At 37.0% G+C, this 20,404-nt stretch overlaps 1 protein-coding gene and 1 pseudogene across 2 annotated transcripts in view; one reads left to right on the forward strand and one right to left on the reverse strand.

Moving 5' to 3' along the window:
• The window catches only part of FUT10 (fucosyltransferase 10), a 434,768-nt gene that overhangs the window by 136,972 nt on the left and 277,392 nt on the right, over positions 1-20,404 (reverse strand). For both annotated transcript variants that reach the window (XR_010838419.1, XR_010838420.1), the window contains exon 11: positions 4,182-4,275. The gene's annotated coding sequence lies outside the window, so the exon portion shown is untranslated. The remainder of the gene's footprint in view (positions 1-4,181; positions 4,276-20,404) is intronic.
• On the forward strand, positions 8,902-9,310 carry LOC131747420 (GTP-binding nuclear protein Ran-like; annotated as a pseudogene).

The raw sequence follows: 20,404 nt of genomic DNA on the forward strand, positions 1-20,404 counted from the left end.
TTGCTGAAAACATATATGAGCAAGACACTGAAGTTGAGGGAGATGCCAGGGTGAGTAAGAGAGCAGATAAAGTTTGAGAGGTCCTAGAACCTCCAACTGGAGTGATGGTGAAGATCTTTCCCTGTATGAAACCAGTGAGCAAAGACTTGGAGAGGTGGTTGTTTTGTCAAATGTCCAAAACCCAGCAAAAACTTGAGAGGCATACAAATAGGGAAACATTGGGTCAGTCAAGGAACATAATAAAATTCCAAAAACTGACTCTGAAGAGACACAGATCTGTGAGCTACCTGACAAAGGTTTAAAATAAATGTAAAGAGGGAAGATGTCACATGCCACAGAGCAGCTAAGTCCATGCGCCACAACTACTGGGCCTGCACTCTAGAGCCCATGAGCCACAACTACTGAGCCCGCGTGCCACAACTACTGAAGCCTGCACACCTTGAGCCCATGCTCCACAAAAAGAGAAGCCACTGCAATGAGAAGCCCATGCACTGCAAGGAAGAGTAGCCCCAACTCACCACAACTAGAGAAAGCCTGTGCGCAGCAACAAAGACCCAATGCAGCCAAAAACAAATAAATAAATAAATTTATTTTTAAAAAGAAATAACTGTAAAGAACATAAAGATGCTCAATGAAAACTATAAAGCATTCCTGAAAGAAATTTTAAAAGACAAATAAATGGAAAGACATTCCATGTTCATGGACTGGAAGACTTAATATTGTTAAAAATGTCCCTACTACCCAAAGCAATCTATAGAGTCAATTCAATTCCTATCAAAATCCCAATGGCATTTTTTTACAGAAACAAATTTATGCAAAAACTAATACTGAATCTCAAAGGACTCCAAATAGCCAAAACAATTTTGAAAAAGAAGAACAATGTTGGAGGAGTCACACTTGCTGATTTCAAAACATATGACAAAGCTACAGTAATCAAAACAGTGCTATACTGGCATAAAGATAGACAAATAGACCTGTGAAACAGAATAAAGAGTTCAGAAATATACCCTCATATATACGGACAAATGATCTTTAATAGGGGTGCCAAGACCACTCAGTGGGGAAAAGACAGTCTCTTCAACAAATGGTGGTGGAAAAACTAGATATCCACATGCAAAAGTATGAAGATGGACTCTTACCTTATACCACATAGAAAAATTAACTCAAATACATTAAAGAACTGAACATAAGATGTAGAACTATAAAACCCATCAAATAAAACATAAGGGAAAAGCATGACATTGGACTTGGCAATGATTTCTTAGATATGACACCAAAAGCACAGGTAAAACAATAAAAAATAGACAAATGAGGCTACATCAAATTTTAAACTTTTATGAAAAGGTCAAAGTTTGTTTTTTGTTGTTGTTTTGTGTGTGGTGTTTGACTATAGCAGAGTGGTTTTTTTCCTAAAGGCTTTCTCTCTTGTTAGGCTGCCCCTTTTCTGGTCCTTTGGTTTTTGTTGTCATTGGTTTCTGTGCTTCCCACTCCCCCCGTGATGACTGTGGCATTTATTGGTTGCCAGTTTCTTCATCTTCAAGTATGGGGTATATGAGGCAAAAAGAAAAGAAATAAAACTCACTGCCATTAAGTCCTCATGTTCCAAAATCCTTAGCCAGTGTCTTCTCTCCACCTTTGAGTCATGATATGTTTGTTTCACATATAATGTGCAATTTTAAGCTGTACTTAGTCAGAGGAATAGGAAAAAGTATGTCTACTCCATCTTCACAGAAGTGGAAATACTTATGTTTTGGTCTTACAAAATTTTTTAGTTATTCTTGATCCTTTGAATTTTCATGAAAACTGTAGAATCACGTTGTCAACTTCTAGGAAAAAAAAATTCTGGGCTTTGATTGGCTTTACTCTGAATCTATAGATGAATTTGGGGACAACTGCCCTCTTAACAATATTAAGATTTGTTACCCATGATCACCAATAGAGCTCTCTTCATATTTGTGTCATTAGTTTTTCTCATCAAAGTTTTGCAGCTTTCAGCATACAAATCGTACAATATTTTGTTAGATTTATACCTAAGTATTACCTGTTTTATTGATATTGTAAATAGTGCAGTTTTTTATTCCAATTTTTGACTTTGTATATGTCCATTGTATCTTTCAAGTTGCTAAATTCATTTATTAGTTTTCACATCTTTTATGTTGATCCCTTAGGTGTTCTACATAGATGATCCTGTTGTCTGTGAATCAAGAGTTTTATTTTTTCTTTTCCAATCAGGATGTCTTTTACTTTTTTCTTGCCTAACTGCACGGTTTAAAACCTGCAGTACAATGTTGAGTAGAAGATGTAAGAGTGAATATCTATGCCTTGCACCCAACAGTATAGATCAGGCATTCAGTTTTTTACCTTTATGTATGTTATGTAAGATTTTTTGTATGTGCTTATCTGTTTGAGGATACTCTCTTCTATTCTTCCCTTGTTGAGGATTTTTATCAACACGTTACACTACAATAGATGCTAAATGAAATTCTTCAGGCTTATGAAGAATTATATTAGTTAGAAATTTGGATCCATAAAAAGAATCAACGGATTTAGGAAATGGTAAATATTTAGGTAACTATATAATACATTGGGGTTTTTTTCCCTCTTTCTAAATTATTTGATACAAAAATTGATTCTTAAAGAAAAATAATATTGCGGCATATATAAATATTTAGTAGGAAAGTATATGACAACAATAGCACAAAGGATTGGAGGGATGAAATAGGAAGAATGCTATCATACATTTCCCACATTAAAATGAGCTGATACATTATCAATCTATATAACATCAACATATGGCAAACTGTAATAAATTAATAAATTAATAAACTCTGCTTAATTAATATTAACTCATACATGGCCTTAACTAATAAATAATTTTTTTCCTTTAACTAATTCATTTCCATAGGCTCAACTTTTTGTCTTTCAAACACACAAACAGCCTTAGTACTTTCTGCCTAGAACATCATTCCTTCCAATCTTGGAGCATCAGGCTCCTTCTTGTCATTTAGGTCTCAGCAATAAGTTACTCCTCAGTGATGACTTTTTTCACAATTAAGCTACAAAGCTCTCCTTATGTATATTTTGTATGTAAGATTATTTTTTAATGTTTATTTTCTCCCTGGCACTACATTTGTTTAATACCTCCTCACTACTATTCATTGCTCTTTGCACCTCTGGCTCCTGGCACAATGCTTATATAGTTGTCTCCCCTTATGAGGCATACATTGCAAGACCCCTGTGGATGCCTGAAACCACTGATAGTATCAAACCCCATATATACTATGTTTTTTTCCTATACATACATACCTATGATAAAGTTTGTTATAAATTAAGCACAGTAAGAGATTAAAACTGATAACAAAACAGAACAATTATAACAATATACTGTAATAAAGTTATGTGAACGTGATCTCTCTCTCTCAAAATACCTGATTGTACAAACTTGATGCCTTTTACATCTTAACTATGCACTTACCACGCGTTGTAACCATAACTTTTGTAGTTTGAGGGGAAACAAAACTAGCACAAATTTCTTTTTCCTTCTTCACAACTGCATGGATAAAAGAACTGTTCTTACTGCAGATCTTGGCAACCTCAGCATACAACTTTTTTCTGTCCTTATTAAACCAAGAACTTTCACCTTTTCACTTAAAAGGAGCACTTTTCAGCTTCTCTTTGGCATATCTGAATTGCCAGCCTCACTACTCTTGTGCTTTAGGGCTGTTAAGTAAAACAGGGGTTACTTGAACACAAGCACTGTGATAGCGACAGTCCACAGTCAATCTGATAACTGAGAAGGCTAAAGAGATTAATGGGGTACGCTGGACAAAGGGATGATTCACATCCTGGGGGCATGGATCTGGACGTCAGATTTCATCACACTGCTCAGAATGGCATCCAATTTAAAAGTTATGAATTGTTTATTTCTGGAATTTTTCATTTAACATTGTTGGACCATGGTTGACCACAGGTGAGTGAAACTGAGGAAAGGGAAACCATGGATAAGGGGAGACAACTGTTCGTTATAAGCGCCAAAAGTCTTCATCTCACGAAATTGGGCATAGGCACCTGGGGCAGAACCAAGTTACAGGCACAGTCTCTAAGGACATCATTGGAATCTAGGTTCAAACTGATGGGGAAGCCGCCGTGACTGTTTCCTCCTTGGCAGCCATTACACTCACCTGGCAAATGCAGACTAGTTGACTTTTCATCTCTTCTCCATTAAGTACTTTTGGTGAAAATTAACAAGTCGTCAAATGATCAAACTCTGTGCATCTACAAATGCAAAGAGAAGGAAGAGCCACATTAATTTATGAAACTTTAAGTAATTTACAGTTGGTTCTAGCTCAAAATTACAGCCTAAGGAAGGATGTTCATTTCTCATAGCTTTCAGCGAAAGAATTTTCTCTTTTGTAAATTTAATTCACACTTTTCGTGCAGAGATGGCCTTTCCTGGATTTCCTACAGCAATCGCAATAGCGGTCATCTCTCCCATTCTCAAGCTATGTGTGCTAATTTATCTTTTCAGATAATAGGGCCACCATACCTTTTGGCATTTTCCCATAATATTTTTTATATCTAAATTGCTTCCTGCTACCGTCCACCAAATAAATCGCCCCTTCTTTTCACTTTCTTTCAGACTCTGATTACTTTATTTCTAGATAACTTTAACTGAGATTGATTGCGCACTTAATCTGTACCAGGCTTCATATTTAGCTTGTACACACTTCAGGTCATTGAAAAGTTTCATGAACAACTATGAGATCGGTTTGTTCATCTCTTACTTTAACGAATGAAACACTTGGGTGAAAGGGCCTTAAGTAATATTCCTAAGGCTACATATCTAATGAATGACCAAGCTGGGACCCAAAGTCAGGTCAGTCTGACTTCAGAATTTGCGATTGTAATCACTAAGTGATGCTATCTCATTCATCTGTACTTAATTTATTTTTTATTTAGCCTTACTCATTTTCTACCCCAAGTCCCATTTGAGCTACATTCTATGTGTCTTTTATTCTAAATATTTCCATTGCATGGAGATTTCATATTTCATTTTCAAAATTCTTTATAGATTCTCCTTTTTTATTTCTTATATTACTTAGCTCTTTTTAAAAAAAGAGACTGTGCCTACACTTTTCTCTGCCATGTGCTATTTTAAAATAAGGCTCAGAACTCCAGGAAGTTCTGTGGGAGTTCAGCTGGAAATCAGAGTTTCCACAACACTGCAGATATTCTTTGCAAACCCCAGAATTCTCCAGAATGGTAGCCTTTCTTAGGTGTTCCTCCGGAAAAGACGTCCAGGTTACATCAGTAAGAAATGAAGCCTTCAGACAAAGCTGTTTGGAATGTGGTAGCAGGCCTTGGCATATCCACAGATTTCTCTAGAATCTTGAGGAACTTTACTCCCCTCACATTCATCTCTTGTTAGCAAAAGATACTCAGTGAATTCTTACTTGAGGACATAAATGGCCTGAGGACAATCTGTTCAAAACTTTTTTGGACTGCTTGTCAACTTGTGTGCAATCGAGGGCAAGAGCCATGTCTACCAAAGGTGAATCATTAAGCCTGGAGTAGCCAGCAGGAGATCTGAATTCTTGTCTTGGCTACTGTTAAAAATAGCTGACTATACCACAGGCAATTCTCTTCAGCAGCCTGGGATGCAGAACGCTATTTTCCAAAAGTAGATAAATGCTAGCAAGTAAATGATTTCACATTATAATGCAATCCAAAGTCTAGTAGAGACAAGTATTCTGGTGTGTCTGTGATGATGACTCTAAACCTGTTATGTTTTTAAAAACATCTCCATATAATTGGCCCAATAATCTGCTAATCGTGACACTTGTCGGTCATGGAGAAGCTGCTATGTAGGTGGGTTTAGGCCACCTACAGTTCGAGCCACAGGGCAGCTTTGATTTGTTTTGCTGCAGACGAATTCCTGCAGCCAGCTATGACATTGGCCAAGGAGGCACGGTCTGCTGCCTGCTGTACACACAAAATTCTTGATTTTTTGATGAGAAAGGGAGTATTCTTTATCTTGTTCTCCCCATTGTAGTACTGACAGGGGTTAGAGGGGACAGACAGACAGCTTGTGGGCTGAGCGCTGCAGATGGCCGTCCTCCAACGCAAGCTCCTTCCCTTTCTCTGCCAAGCAGACCTCCGTAGGGATGCTGCTAGGCCATCCAAGGTTTAGCTCTACTGACATGGGACTGGAAACTGGACAAGAAACGGAAATGCACTGTGACTTCCTCTGTCCTCTTCTGCTCCTTCAGCCAAACAGCAAATCAAGCTTTGGTTTCAGGGGGAAAAAATATGAGCCTGAAGGAAAGAGAAGGTGTTAGTTTCTTCACCCCATTTCCCCATGCCTGCTCACTTGCGGTCACTACCTTAGTGACATGAAACATCGGTTTCCAGGTAACCTGACAGATCTCGAGACTAGCACCTTGGAATTCTGTCTCTTTTGGGTCCTTCTGAAATGTTCTCACACAGTAATGTGGTTGCTTTTTTTTTTTTCTTTTTTCAACAAAATGTTTCTCCTTTCTAATTCAATTCTCTCTTTAGTTTGCTATTGGAACCAGAGACAACGATAATTTCGTTGTAAATTGAATCAATTGAGAAGCACTGGGAATGACTATGGTTTTAACCTCAGGTTGGATTTCTTGGAATTCTGGGCCAAGTCCCTGTCCCAATTGCTCACAGGAAGTTTCAACGGATGTCATTGGAGATTGTATGTGTGTACGTCTGTGTGTAATTTAGGTCACAGTGGGGCCTTAAGGATCCAGAAAAAACTCTTGCTTTTTCTAGCGACTACCTCAGTCTTCATGCTCAGCTAATATTCGGATCCATGTGATGCTGATGAACCAGGAAACCATTTCTATCTTTCTCAGCTTGAGATCACAAAGCTGTTCCCCTTATGGGGGAAATCAGAGAGATTTTTGTTCACACATCACTGTATTACAGGCATAGACCTTTCCAAAATACTCTTTCACACATTCAGGAGGCATATTTAGATAATCAGCTGATATAACTCAGAAGAAATTATTTATTCACGCTTTATAATTTTTTTACTTCAAATTTTAAGGGAAAATGATTGGAGTTACCCTCATCTAAAAGGGTAAAAAACTCTTAGCATACAACAAAAACCACACTTTAGTCCATTTCCTTTCATTTAACCAAATTCACAATTTATCTTGCTTCATTCCAACTAAACTCTAGTATTTAATGACGGGAGAATAGATGAAGCTCCATATTTTCCTCCCTTCTCCCAAGCCCCTTTTAGAACCTGTCCTTTTGTCTTCTTTCAACACAACTGTGGTAAATTGTGCAAGTAATATCTTCAAGGATGTGATGAGAAACTAATTGCTCAAGGAGTACAAGTTAATATGTTCTACCTGGATCCTCTACCCTAGTTCTTTTACTCTTCCTCTTATTTGCCTGTCTTTCTTGGACACAGTCAATCTATTTTCTTTTCTTCTAGGCTCTCCTTTGAATTCTCATACAATGTTGGCAGGCTCTCTAATGGCTTTCCTAGTCCCATGTAGACAAGATACAGAATAATTCCAAAGCTGTGGCTCTAGCCTCTTCCTCCTCCTTGAAGTGCAATATGAAGCATAGGATGGACCTGGTACATTTAATAGCTGCTCTTGTTGGACTAAAAGATTCAACCGGACAGTATTGGGTCCTTAGTTTTCCATAAATCTTCCTCAATCCCAGTGACCCTTTTAAAATTTCTGAAATATTGATTACTATTTATACTCATCCACCCCCCAAATAAACGCAAAATTCAAGAATCCTGAGCAACTTCATGGTTCTAAACTAGCCATAAAGCCCATCATTCTGACTTCTGTTTCCTTTCAGGCATATTTGGCTCTTGTTCTAATTTAAAACTGGTTTGCATCCAAATCTTAGTGAAAATTAAGCTTTGTTTTTTTCTTTCTTCCATGTTAGGTTTTTTTGCAGAGTATATCTTATTCAGTCTGGCAGGTTTTTTTGTTTTGTTTTGTTTTTGAAAAATAATTTCCTTGCTCCTCTGGTCCACAAGCTCCCCTGCTCCCAACACACACAAAATGTAGAATTTGTTCACTGGACCCTGTCTCAGTAGAATCTGTCCTCTGGGTTCCCTGTCTCATTTTAGTAGCTCTTGATGCCTCCTCTGTTGTCTCAGTGACTGCTCACTCTAGGTAAGTGGAGGTGAACCCAGAGTGAGAATGTAAGGAATATCCAGTGTCTAGTCAAGATTCCTCTCCAGAAATAGTGACCTTCTAGGTATTACCAACTTCATCTCAGAAGGCAGTGGTTCATCGATTCTGGGTTGTGAAAAAGATACACTCCATGAATGCAGGAATTCCTACCTGCTTTGTTCATAGCACTTGGAACAGCACCTGGCACACTAGATTTTCAGTAAGTATTCTGTGAATGAATGAATTAGATATCCATGAATGAGGCATCCATTTATGAATTGAATTTTGTTTTTAATTCAAAAGAAAGTTCAGCGACTTTAGGTCAAAAGGCATTTTCATGCTGCAATATTTAACATTTTAAGTGTTCTCATTTTCATCACTAACAGAGATTATATAAAAACCAACCAACAATCAAGCAAACAATGGATTGGGCTTAGCCAGGTGAGGAACAGAGAGAGACACTTCTGGAAGAACCATCATGATGGCTGCCCCCAAAGAATCCCAAGTTCTATTTAAATAGGAATCGGTTGGTGATGACAATACTGGTAAACTATATTTTCAAAGTGTCATTTGACTCAAGAGTTTGAGATGTAGTCACTTTGATTGTTGAAGTCTATTACCCCATGTTTCATACCAACAATAGACTTTTAAAATTCAATGAATTAGACATACATTTGGTAGCCTGAGAAATGGCTATTTGGTCCAAGCCCAGCAAGCCATTATAATGCTTGATGTGACATCGAGAGTTACAAGTGTGCACCTAAGTGGCACAGAGATCTGGTAGGAATATATGAAAACATCCTCGTCTCACTGTATGGCAACATAGTGCATATTAAGGACTGAGAAGTAAGGAAAAATCCATTGTCTTCTAATGAAAGAAGGATCTCCAGTAATATGAGATTTCTGCCAGAAGTAACTACAACTTTGAGAAACCTGTCCATTGGCTTGCTAGGAAACTAACTGGCGATCCTGACTTGGAGTCTGTTGGCAAGGGTGCTCTCACCTCACCAATCATAGTCATGGACTCAGTGTTGGAAGTTCGGTACGAGCGCGGCTTAGAAGCTGCTCAGACTACTATTCTCCCAGAGAGAATGATAGCGTGGGAGAAAAGGAAGCTGAAGTCCGAGGTCTAGTTTTATAGGCAACTGTCTTGTGATGTCCAGTAAGCAATGTGTTTGTGCCTTTATTACACAGCTAACCAGATATATCCTTCATCCTTAGGATGCTAAATGAATGGGATTTGAAATGAATGTGGCAGTTAAAAAAAAAAAAACCTTTATATTTTACTTCCATATTTGGCTGTTTGGACTCCAGTTGTTTCTTTCCTGAGTTTCAAATATAAGACTGCTATGGTCACAGCACACATAGAAACACACAAAAAAATCAGTGGGTTTGGACTTTTCTTCTGGAATTGGACCATATATAGGTAAATAACATATCACTGGGGAAAACCCCTAAATGTCCAATAGGTTAATAAATTAGTAAACTATGTAACAACTGATTTAATATTTTACAGTACTCAAAATAGTGATTATTAAAAATTTTAAATAGCATGAGAAAATGCTTATGCTAAGTTGTTAAGTCAGACACGAATTGAATATACATGTAGTCACAACTGTAGTTCAAAAATAAATAAGCCTAATGGGAAATACATTTAAAAAGTTAACATGATGAGATTATGGTTAGCTTTTTTCTTTTTCTTTTTCAATATACTTTAAAATTTTGATAATTAATATATGTAATTTTAATGAAGGAGAAAACCTTTTATTTCAATTGACAAAAAAATAAATCGTCAAGTGTGTAAAAATACTTTGAAAATTAAAAAAAAGAAACTGCAAAATAGCACCTCATCATCAGATTGCTGGGAAATATTTGCAAATGTAAAAAGTTGATTATCATTTATCTACATCATGAAAAGCAATTAACAATTAGATGACAAATGCATTGCTTTGTAATGATTCAACAGCAAAACGAATTCAAAATATACTTTTCAGTAATCAAATCAGCACAATTGTGAAAAATTGTTCATGTCCTTTTTTGGTTTGTTTCCCTCATATAAGCCTGTATTCCTGTGCTTTTTGGCCATAGCTGCATAAACTAATTAATATTTCAGTGGGTCTATGTACTACCCTAACCACACACCTCCCCCACCCCCAATAGTTCCCTGGTCTGAATTAAAGTAATTATTCTATTGGAAAAATAGTTCCAATAGCTTAGCTCACTGGCCCTGGCCTGATTATTGTGATTATAAGCTATTAACTGAAATCAATGCTATTGGCCACATGCTGGCTTAGTTACACAGTGTCCAAATTTTTTGCTTTCTATTTGCATCTATTTTTGAAAGGGAAAAGAAAAGAATAAATGATCCTAGTCTATATTTTTAAACTAACCAAATGTATTATTTTCCACAAAGTTTCCTTCATTACACAATATTTTTAAAATCTCTATCCTTGTTTCCTGTACTTTATTGCTCCTTCCATTCACTCATTTATCCTGCAGGCATTTTTTAAAGTAAATTTTTTTGTTTTAGAATAGATTTAGATTTACAGAAAAAAAAAAAAAACCTGGGAAGATAATGCAAAATTCCCACATATATCACAGCCTGTTTTCTTTATTATTTAATATTATTTCTCTATTCTTTAGTATGGTGCATTAGTTACAATTAATGAACTAGTACTGATACACTTTTATTAACTAGAGTCTATACTTCATTCACATTTCCTCAGTTTTCACCTAATGTCCTTTCCTGTTCCAGGATCTCATCCAAGATACTACATTACATTTAATTGTAATGTCTCCTTAGACCCCTCTCAGCTATGACAGTTTCTCAGACTTCTTGGTTTTGATGACCTTGAGAGTTTTGAGGAGTACTAACTAATCAAGTATTTTGTAGAATTTTCCTCAGTTGAGATTTGTCTGGTGTTTTTCTTACAATCAGACTGAAGTTATGTGTTTTGGGAGGAAGATCACAGAGGTGAAGGGCTATTCTCATCACATCATATCAAGGGCACATATTAACCCCATGACTTATCACCGTTGATTTTGATCACTGAGGTAGCCTCGTAGGGGTTCTCCTCTGTAAAGTTACTTTCTCCCCCTCCCATTCCATACTGTCCTCTTTGGAAGGAAACCACTATCCACAGACCATCCTTAAGGAATGGAGAGTAATGCCCCACTTAGTAGAGGGCAGAGCATCTACATAAATTATTATGAATTCTTCAGCATGGGAGATTTGTTGAGTCTCCCTATTAACTGATTCAATACTTTAGTTATATCAATATGGACTCTTGGATATTTATTTTATACTTTGAGTTACCATCTACTACTACTTAATTTTGTTGCTGAAATTGTTTCAGTTTGGGTCATTGGGAGATCTTTCCATTGGTTCTGGTATCCCTTTGATATACCCTCATCCTTGCAGAGTTTTGGGTTTTGGGGGATTTGGGGGGGGGTTGTTGTTTTTTTGCACTTCTTTACTTTTTGATACTAAAAGATGCCCCAGGTTCTCCATCATAGATATTTTCTGCCCCAGTCTTAGAATTAGCCATTTCTCTAAGGAGCCCTGTTTCTGTCTATTGTAGAATGGTACTAAAAACCAAATCTGGGTGCTAGGTGTGCTCATTGCTCCTAGGGTGTTGTTGCCCCCAGACCCTCTCAGCTGACAGAGCAAGGAAATATGTGTGTTATACTAACCGGTGTGTGTGTGTGTGTGTGTGTGTGTATCACATATCTATGTATTTCTATTTGCAACCATCTTCATCTATATCAAGCTAAACACGAGTTTATACCTGTGATTTCAATTCTAATCCATTACCATATGTATCATTCTAGCCTCCTCTCCTTGCTTAGTTCAAACTCCCACCCCAATAGAAAGAAACCTGGATCTTCCCATCACCATCTGTTTACTTAATTGTTCAATTTCAGTATACATGCACAGTGGTGTCCGAATTGTTACACCATACCCAGGCACTTATTTTTAAGTGGAGTTTTCGGGGTTGCATGCATGAATTTGAGCTGAATTTTTTTTTTTTTTGAGCTGAATATTTTTTTAAATTATCTTCATTACTTACATTTCATTATATTTACCTCACAACTTAAATGTCCCTATTAGCATAAGCCTATGATCAACGGTGATATTAGCAATGGAAAACATCATCAATAATTTTAGTTCACTCATCCTCTCCCAATTTGATTGAGATATAAAACTGAGTCTGGAGAGATGCATACTCAAGTTCACAAAGATAAGAAACAGTTATAAGTTAGTATTTGGTACAAAGATGTATGTGTCAAAATTGATGCTTGATACACTATCTTTCAATTTCTTTTGAAAGTTCATAAAGATACATGAAAAGGCAAGAAACTGCAACTCTGCTGGAAAGTAATTATAAGAGAAGAAAGAATACTAATAGAAATTTCAATAATTGTAGCCCCAAGGAATTGGACAGAGAAAAATCCTAGAGAAAAATCCTAGAGTTTTCTTTACTTATGCACAGAACAAATGTAGATGGACCAGAAGATGATAGGAAAATATTTTGGTTCATCTTCTCTGATAATTCTAATTCTATAATAAAGGAGCATCAATGTCTGGAAATATGTCTCCTGCACATATCATTCTGATTATTGGAAATTATTTTTTAAGATATTTGTCCAGCAATAAAATCATCAATAAAAATATTGGGAGCAATAAAAAACAAACAAAAGCATAAGTAAGGAGATGCTTTCCTGGATGGAGAGCAAAAGAAGAGGTGATAATTATGAGAAAGAAGTTGTTGATACAGAAACAGAGAATGGATATTTTGCCTATATTGGAAATCAGAAAATCATCTGTTTTTCAAAGTCTGGGCAGTCTGAGTCATAACTGAAGTAAAAATATAATTACTGGGATTATTGTTTACATATAAAATCATTGGCCACCTGGAAATTCAAAATAACCAACTAATAAGCTCCTAGAATTAATAAGAAAGAGCAGTAAGGTGACAGGATACAGAACAACTACAAAGAAATTATGATCTTTATTTGTTTATTACATAATGAAACATAATGTAAAGTACCTCAGTGCCAGTGGTGCTAGGGAACTGCTCACATAGTAAAGGGGAAAGCACAAACATGGAAGCGAAATAGGCAGTGAGCGGTCTTCAGGATCAAAAGGTTAGAAGATGCTGCTTTCAATGGAGGGACAGATTTTGACCATGTTTCACTGCCTTTTGTTTTCTGGGCTACCTTGAGGAGAGGAGGGACTAATTATATTAATGGCTAACATTTACATGGTGCTTATGAGACAGATACTGTTATAAATGCTATATACATATTAACACACTTAATCCTACTGTAGACTTAAATCTACAGGGTCAAGAAGCTGGGCGAACTCAGCCATAAAAAAGAATGAAATATTGTCATTTGCAGCAACATGGATGGACCTAGAGATTCTCATACTAAGTGAAGTAAGTCAGACAGAGAAAGACAAATATCATATGATATCAGTTATAGTGGTATCTAAAAAATGATACAAATGGACTTATTTACAAAAAAGAAACAGACACACAGACATAGGGGGAAGAGGGTGAGGGATAAATTAGGATTAACAGATACACACTACTATATATAAAATAGATAAACAACAAGGATTTAAGGATTTACTGTATAGTACAGGGAACGATATTTGACATATATATCGTATATATATATATGAAACTAAATCACTTTGCTGTACACCTGAAACTAACAGGTGTACATTGTAAATCAACCATAGTTCTTTTTTTTTTTTAAGTTGGGAGAACCAAAAAATCCATACCAAGACACATCATAAACAAACTTCTGAAAACTAAAGACACACACAAAATTCTGGACAACAACCAGAGAAAATGGACACCTTATTTATAGGGGGGAATTTTTTTAGCATGACAGCAGGTTTCTCTTCAGGTAGTACTCATTTATTTCCATTTTATAGGTAAATAAACAGAGGCGCTGAAACATTCAGGAACTTTCTCCTGGTCTCCGAGCTAGAAAGTGGAGATGCCAGGTTCTGTGTTCTTACCCTGTGCTTAGCCACAAGTAGGCTTCAACTATTTTAAAGGTTCACATACATTCAAGCCCAAGTCACCAGAACACCAATTTATATGGGGTTGTGGAGTCAAAGCCCCAGTTAGTAATAAAATGTGATTCTATCTGGAATGTTTTTCATACATACATGTGTTTCTTGGGACTCTCCTTGTAGTTTCAGAGAAACTGTGAACTGGTGGAGGAGTCAAGTGTTCTAGATCCCACAGAGACTCAACTTAGAAATAGTAGCAATATACATATACGATTTATAAACTTAACAAGAACCATGTGGCACCTATAAAATAAAAATAAAACACCAACAAACCAACCAAAAGAAATAAAGAAGATTTAAGGAATTCCACTTCAGAGAACAGGAAGTAGATGTACTTCTTCCTGTTCCTCCCTCTAATTACAACTAAAAATCCTAGACATGATGTACAAAGCAAACAGAGGAAGACTCTGAAAGGTAGAAAGAAGGCAGATAGGGTAGGAATCTCAGAACCTGAGGAATGATAGGGTGGTGAGTTACATTAATGGGCTTTTTGAGTTTGTTTTTTTGTTTGTTTGTTGCCTCTTAATCCCACTATGGAGCTAAAGAAGCCAGCAGTCTGGGACTGCCAAGTACACAGACAAAAAAATCCATCCCCAACAAAAGCCTGCTATCTGTAGGTTAAGGAAGAAGATAGAGACAGCCTAGAAAGAGAGAATGTTGAGATCATCTACTCCAGCCAAACACAATAACAACAGTAAAGTGGCCCTACCCACGTCATTAAAGATTGAGAGCAGGGGCTTCCCTGGCGGCGCAGTGGTTGAGAATCTGCCTGCCGATGCAGGGGACACGGGTTCGTGCCCCGGTCCGGGAAGATCCCACGTGCCGCCGAGCGGCTGGGTCCGTGAGCCATGGCCGCTGAGCCTGCGCGTCCGGAGCCTGCGCTCCGCAATGGGAGAGGCCACAACAGTGAGAGGCCCGCGTATCACAAAAAAAAAAAAAAAAAAGATTGAGAGCAAAGTCTAGACTTCCATCCCAAGAGTTTGCAGCAAGGTTTCCCAGCACCCCTGCAGAAGTAGTATCTGAAAAGGGAGCTGTGTCTTTTGTTTCCCAAAGAGAGGTAAAGGGGCCCTACCAGCAGGGCTAGGGAAGACCACAAGAGGAGCCTGGACGTCAACACCTGCCCAGCATTAGTGAGTCATCTCTTCTTCTCCTTAACTGGTGGTGTCAGAAGAAGCCTAGTGGAGAGTCAGGACTTTTATTTTAATTTTCTTTTCTTTTTTTTTTTTTTTTTGGTGGTATGCGGGCCTCTCACTGTTGTGGCCTCTCCCGTTGCGGAGCACAGGCTCCGGACGCGCAGGGTCAGCAGCCATGGCTCACGGGCCCAGCCGCTCCGCGGCATGTGGGATCTTCCCGGACCGGGGCACGAACCCGTGTCCCCTGCATCGGCAGGCGGACTCTCAACCACTGCGCCACCAGGGAAGCCCAGGACTTTTATTTTAATTGAAGTATAGTTTACTTACAATATGATATTAGTTTCAGATGTACAACACAGTGATTTGATATTTTTATAGATTATATACCTCATAAAGTTACTATAAAATATGAGCTATATTCCCTGCACTGTACATTACATCTTTGCATCTTATTTATTTTATACCTATTAATCCCCTTCCCCTATCTTGCCCCTCCCCACAGCCCTCTCCCCACTGGTAACCACTAATTTGCTTTCTATATTTGTGAGTCTGTTTTGTTATATTCGGTCATTTGTTTTATTTTTCAGATTCCTTGTATAAGTGAAAACATACACATTTGTTTTTCTCTGTCTGACTTATTTCACTAAGCATAATACCCTCCAGGTCCATCCATGTTGTTGCAAATGGTCTTATTTTTATTTTTTATTATTTAATCTTATTCTTTTTATGGCTGAGTAATAGTCCACTGTGTATATATATGTTCTACATCTTCATTATCCATTCATCTGTTGATGGACACTTAGCTTGCTTCCATATATTGGCTATTGTAAATAATGCTGCTATGAACACTGGGGTGCATATATCTTTTCAAATTACTGGGTTTTTTTCCTTTGGATATATACCCAGGAGTGGGATTGCTGGATCATATGGTAGTTCTATTTTTAATTTTTTGAGGAACCTCCATATTGTTCTCCATAGTGGCTGTATCAATTTACATCCCCACCAACAGTGTAGGAGGGTTCATTTTTCTCCACATCCTCGCCAAGACTTGTTATTTGTTGTCTTTTTGATAGTAGCCATTCTGATAAGTGTGAGGTAATATCTCATTGTGGTTTTGATTTGCATTTCCCTGCTGGTTAGTGATGTTGAGCATCTCGTCATGTGCCTTCTGACCATCTGTACGTCTTCCTCAAAAAAAGGCCTGTTCAGGTCCTCCACCCATTTTTTAATCAGGTTGTTTGTTTTTCTGATGTTGAGTTGTATGAGTTCTTTGTATATTTTGGATGTTAACCCCTTATTACATATATAGTTTGCAAATATCTTCTCCCATTCAGTAGGTTACCTTTCTGTTTTATTGATGGTTTCCTTTGCTATGCAAAAGCTTTTAAGTTTGATTAGGTCCCATTTTGTTTATCTTTGCTTCTGTTTCCCTTGCCTGAGAAGACAGATTCCCAAAAGACATTGCTAAAAGACATTGGACATTCCCAATGTCAAAGAGTGTAGTGCCTATGCTTTCTTCTAGGAGTTTTATGGTGTCAGGTCTTACATTTAGGTCTTTATTCCATTTTGAGTTTATTTTTGTGTATGGTGTTAGGGAGTGTTCTAATTGCATTCTTTTACAAGTAGCTGTCCAGTTTGCCCAGCACCACTTTTGGAAGAGCCTGTCTTTTCCCTATTGTATATCCTTGCCTCCTTTGTTGTAGCTTAATCGGAAAGTCAGGATGTTTACTATCACCCTTCAGCAATGAAACTACCCCCACGTCAGCCGAGGTGATGTGAAGCGGAGGACCGAAGCCTGCCCAGCAGTGACAAGAACTCCCCAAGCCCAACTCTGCCCACTCAGGTGCAAACAAAGCTGAATGGAGACCTTTTACCTCCACCTGGTAGTAGCACCTTCTGCTGCCACAGCAGCGTTAGACAAAGCAGCTAAAACACAAAGGTCATATAAAAACCAGTCTAATGATACGAATGTCCAGGATTCAATCAAAAGTTATTTGTCATGCTATGAATGGGAAAGATCTCAAGCTGAATGAAAATAGACAGTCAATAGACTCCAACACTGAGACGACAGAAATGGCACAATTATCTGACAAAGATTTTAAAATACACATGGTAAAAATCCTTCAACAAGCAATTACAAGCATGCTTGACACAAATGCAGTAACTGAAATGCAAAGCTCAGTGGATGGGCTCAGCAGCAGAACATAAAAGACAGAGGAAAGAGTCAGAGTACAGGACAATAGAGCAACAGAAATTATCCAGTCTGAACAACAGATGGCAAATAGACTGGAAAAAACGAACTTGCTTCTCAAGTATGACAAGTTTAGTTCTCATACTTGTGGAACTATAACAAAGAATCTAACATTCATGTTGTCAGATTGCTGGAAAAATAAGAGAAAGGGGAAGGAGTTGAAAAAGTATTTGAAAAGATAATGGGTGAAAACTTCTCACATCTTGCAAGAGACTTAAATCTACAGATTCAAGAAGCTGGGTGAACCCCAGATAGGATATACTAAAGTAATTCTTATCAAAATGAATCATAATTAAACTCTGAACACTGAAGAAAAAATAAAAAATATGGAAAGCAGCCAGACAAAAATGCACAATACCTATACAGGGAAAACAAGTTGACTGAGAACAGATTTCTCAACAGAAACCATGAAGACCATGAGGAAGTGGCACAATATTTTTCAGGTGCTGAAAGAAATCAACTGTCAATACAGAATCCTCTACTCAGTGAAAATATCCTTCAGGGATGAGAGGAAAATCGAGACATTCAAAGATGAAAAACAATTAAAAATCTGTCACCAGCATAGCTACCTGAAAACAATGGCTAAATGTAGTTCTCTGAACACAAAAGAAATGACAATAGAAGGAATCTTGGAATATCAATAAAGAAGAAAGAACATGGGAAATAAAATTTGGGTAAATACAATAGGTTTAATTTCTCCTCTGAAATTTTCTAAATTATGACTGATATTTAAAACAAAAATTATGACACTGGGGACTTCCCTGGTGGAGCAGTGGTTAGGAATCCACCTGCCAATGCAGGGGACATGGGTTCTATCCCTGGTCCAGGAAGATCCCACATGCTGCGGAGCAACTAAGCCACAACTACTGAACCTGCGCTCTAGAGCACGTGAGCTACAGCTACCGAGCCCACGTACTGCAGCTACTGAAGCCTGTGTGCCTAGAGCCCATGCTCCGCAACGAGTAGTTGGTGCACCGCAATGAAGTGTAGCCCCCGCTCACCACAACTAGAGAGAAAGCCTGCATGCAGCAACAAAGATCCAACACAGCCAAAAAATAAATAAATAAAAAATAAAATTAGGGAAAAAAAATTATAACACTGTCTGATATGGTTCTAAGTGTATGGAGAGAGAAGATTTAAGACAATTATATTATAAATGAGAGAGGTAAAGGAACATGAGGTAAGTGGTAAAATGACACACCAGTAGACCAAGATAAATTATGTACGTATCATGTAATAACTAAAGCAACCACTTAAAAGACAAAGATTGGCAGAGTGAATTTAAAAATATGACACACTATATGCTGTTTACGAGAAACTCACATTAAAGATAATGATATAGTCAGGTTGAAAATAAAAGGAAAGAAAAATATATATCATGAAAACATTAATCAAAAGAAAGCAAGAAGACCTATATTAATATTGAAGTGACCTTTAGAACAAGGACAACTGCCAGAGACAGAGAGGACATCATAGAATGACAAAACTGTCAATCTACCCAAAAGACATAGCAATTATAAATGAGTGTGCAGCAAACAGAAGAAGAAAAATGTGTTTGTGCAGCAAACACATATATTGGAAAATATGTGAAGCAAAACTGATAGATCTGGAAGAAGACATAGAAAAATCCCAAATCCACTCACTCTAGGTGAAGACTTCATCACCCCTCACTCAGCAAGTGACAGAACAACTGGACAGAAAAACCAGTATGAATATGAAGAACTCAACAGCAACATGAGATAGTAGGATCTGACTGGTATTTATAGAACATTCCACCCAATGACAGCAGAATACACGTTCTTTTCAAGTACTCACAGAACATGTACCAAAATAGACCCTTGGCTATAAAAACAAAACCTCAACAAATTTAAAATAACTGAAATGCTTCAGAACATAGTCTCCAACCACTAAAGAACCAAACGAGAAATCAGTAAAAGAAGGCTTAAAGGAATATTTCTAAACACTTGGAAACTGAACTATAGGTATTTATATAACTCGTGTGTCAAAGAAGAAGTGTCAAAAGAAATATAAAAAGCACATTAAATTGAGCAAAAGTGAAAATAAAACATATCAAAATTTGAAGGAGACATCTAAAGCAGAAGCAACAGAAAAATTTATAGCACTAAGTGCATACACTAGAAAAGAGGAAGGTCTATTGTTAATAATCTAAACTCCTGCCTCGAGAACCAAAAAGAAGGGGAACTAAAACCAAAGCAAGAAAATAAGTAAAGAAAAGAGCAGAAATCAATGAAATTGAAAACAGAAAAATAACAGAGAATGAAACAAAGAACTGGTTCTTTGAAAAAAATCAATAAATTGACAAACCTCAAACAAGATGTTCAAAGAAAAAAAAAGAAAGAACAACTTACCAATACCAGAAATGAAATATCACTACTAATAATGCAGACACCAAAAGGATAATGAGAATAACTCTACACACATGAATCTGACAATTTAGACAATAAAAACCCCACAAATTACTGTCTCTCACCCAGTGTGAAATAAATAATTTGAATAAATAGCCTTATAAGTAATTTTAAAAATTGAATTCATTATTTAAAAATTCTTAAAAAGAAAATCTCCAAACCCAAAGAGTTTTCCTGAGAATTCTACTAAATATGAGAAAATAGGGGAAAAAAACACTTTTCAATTCATATTATTACCCTGATACCAAAATTTATATTATAAATTGATAAAATTTCAACCTCTAAATATTAAAAAATAAAGAAAAAAGATAAATAAAAATTACTTA

This window comes from Kogia breviceps, chromosome 20 (assembly GCF_026419965.1).
Source record: "Kogia breviceps isolate mKogBre1 chromosome 20, mKogBre1 haplotype 1, whole genome shotgun sequence".
Lineage (NCBI taxonomy): Eukaryota > Metazoa > Chordata > Mammalia > Artiodactyla > Physeteridae > Kogia > Kogia breviceps.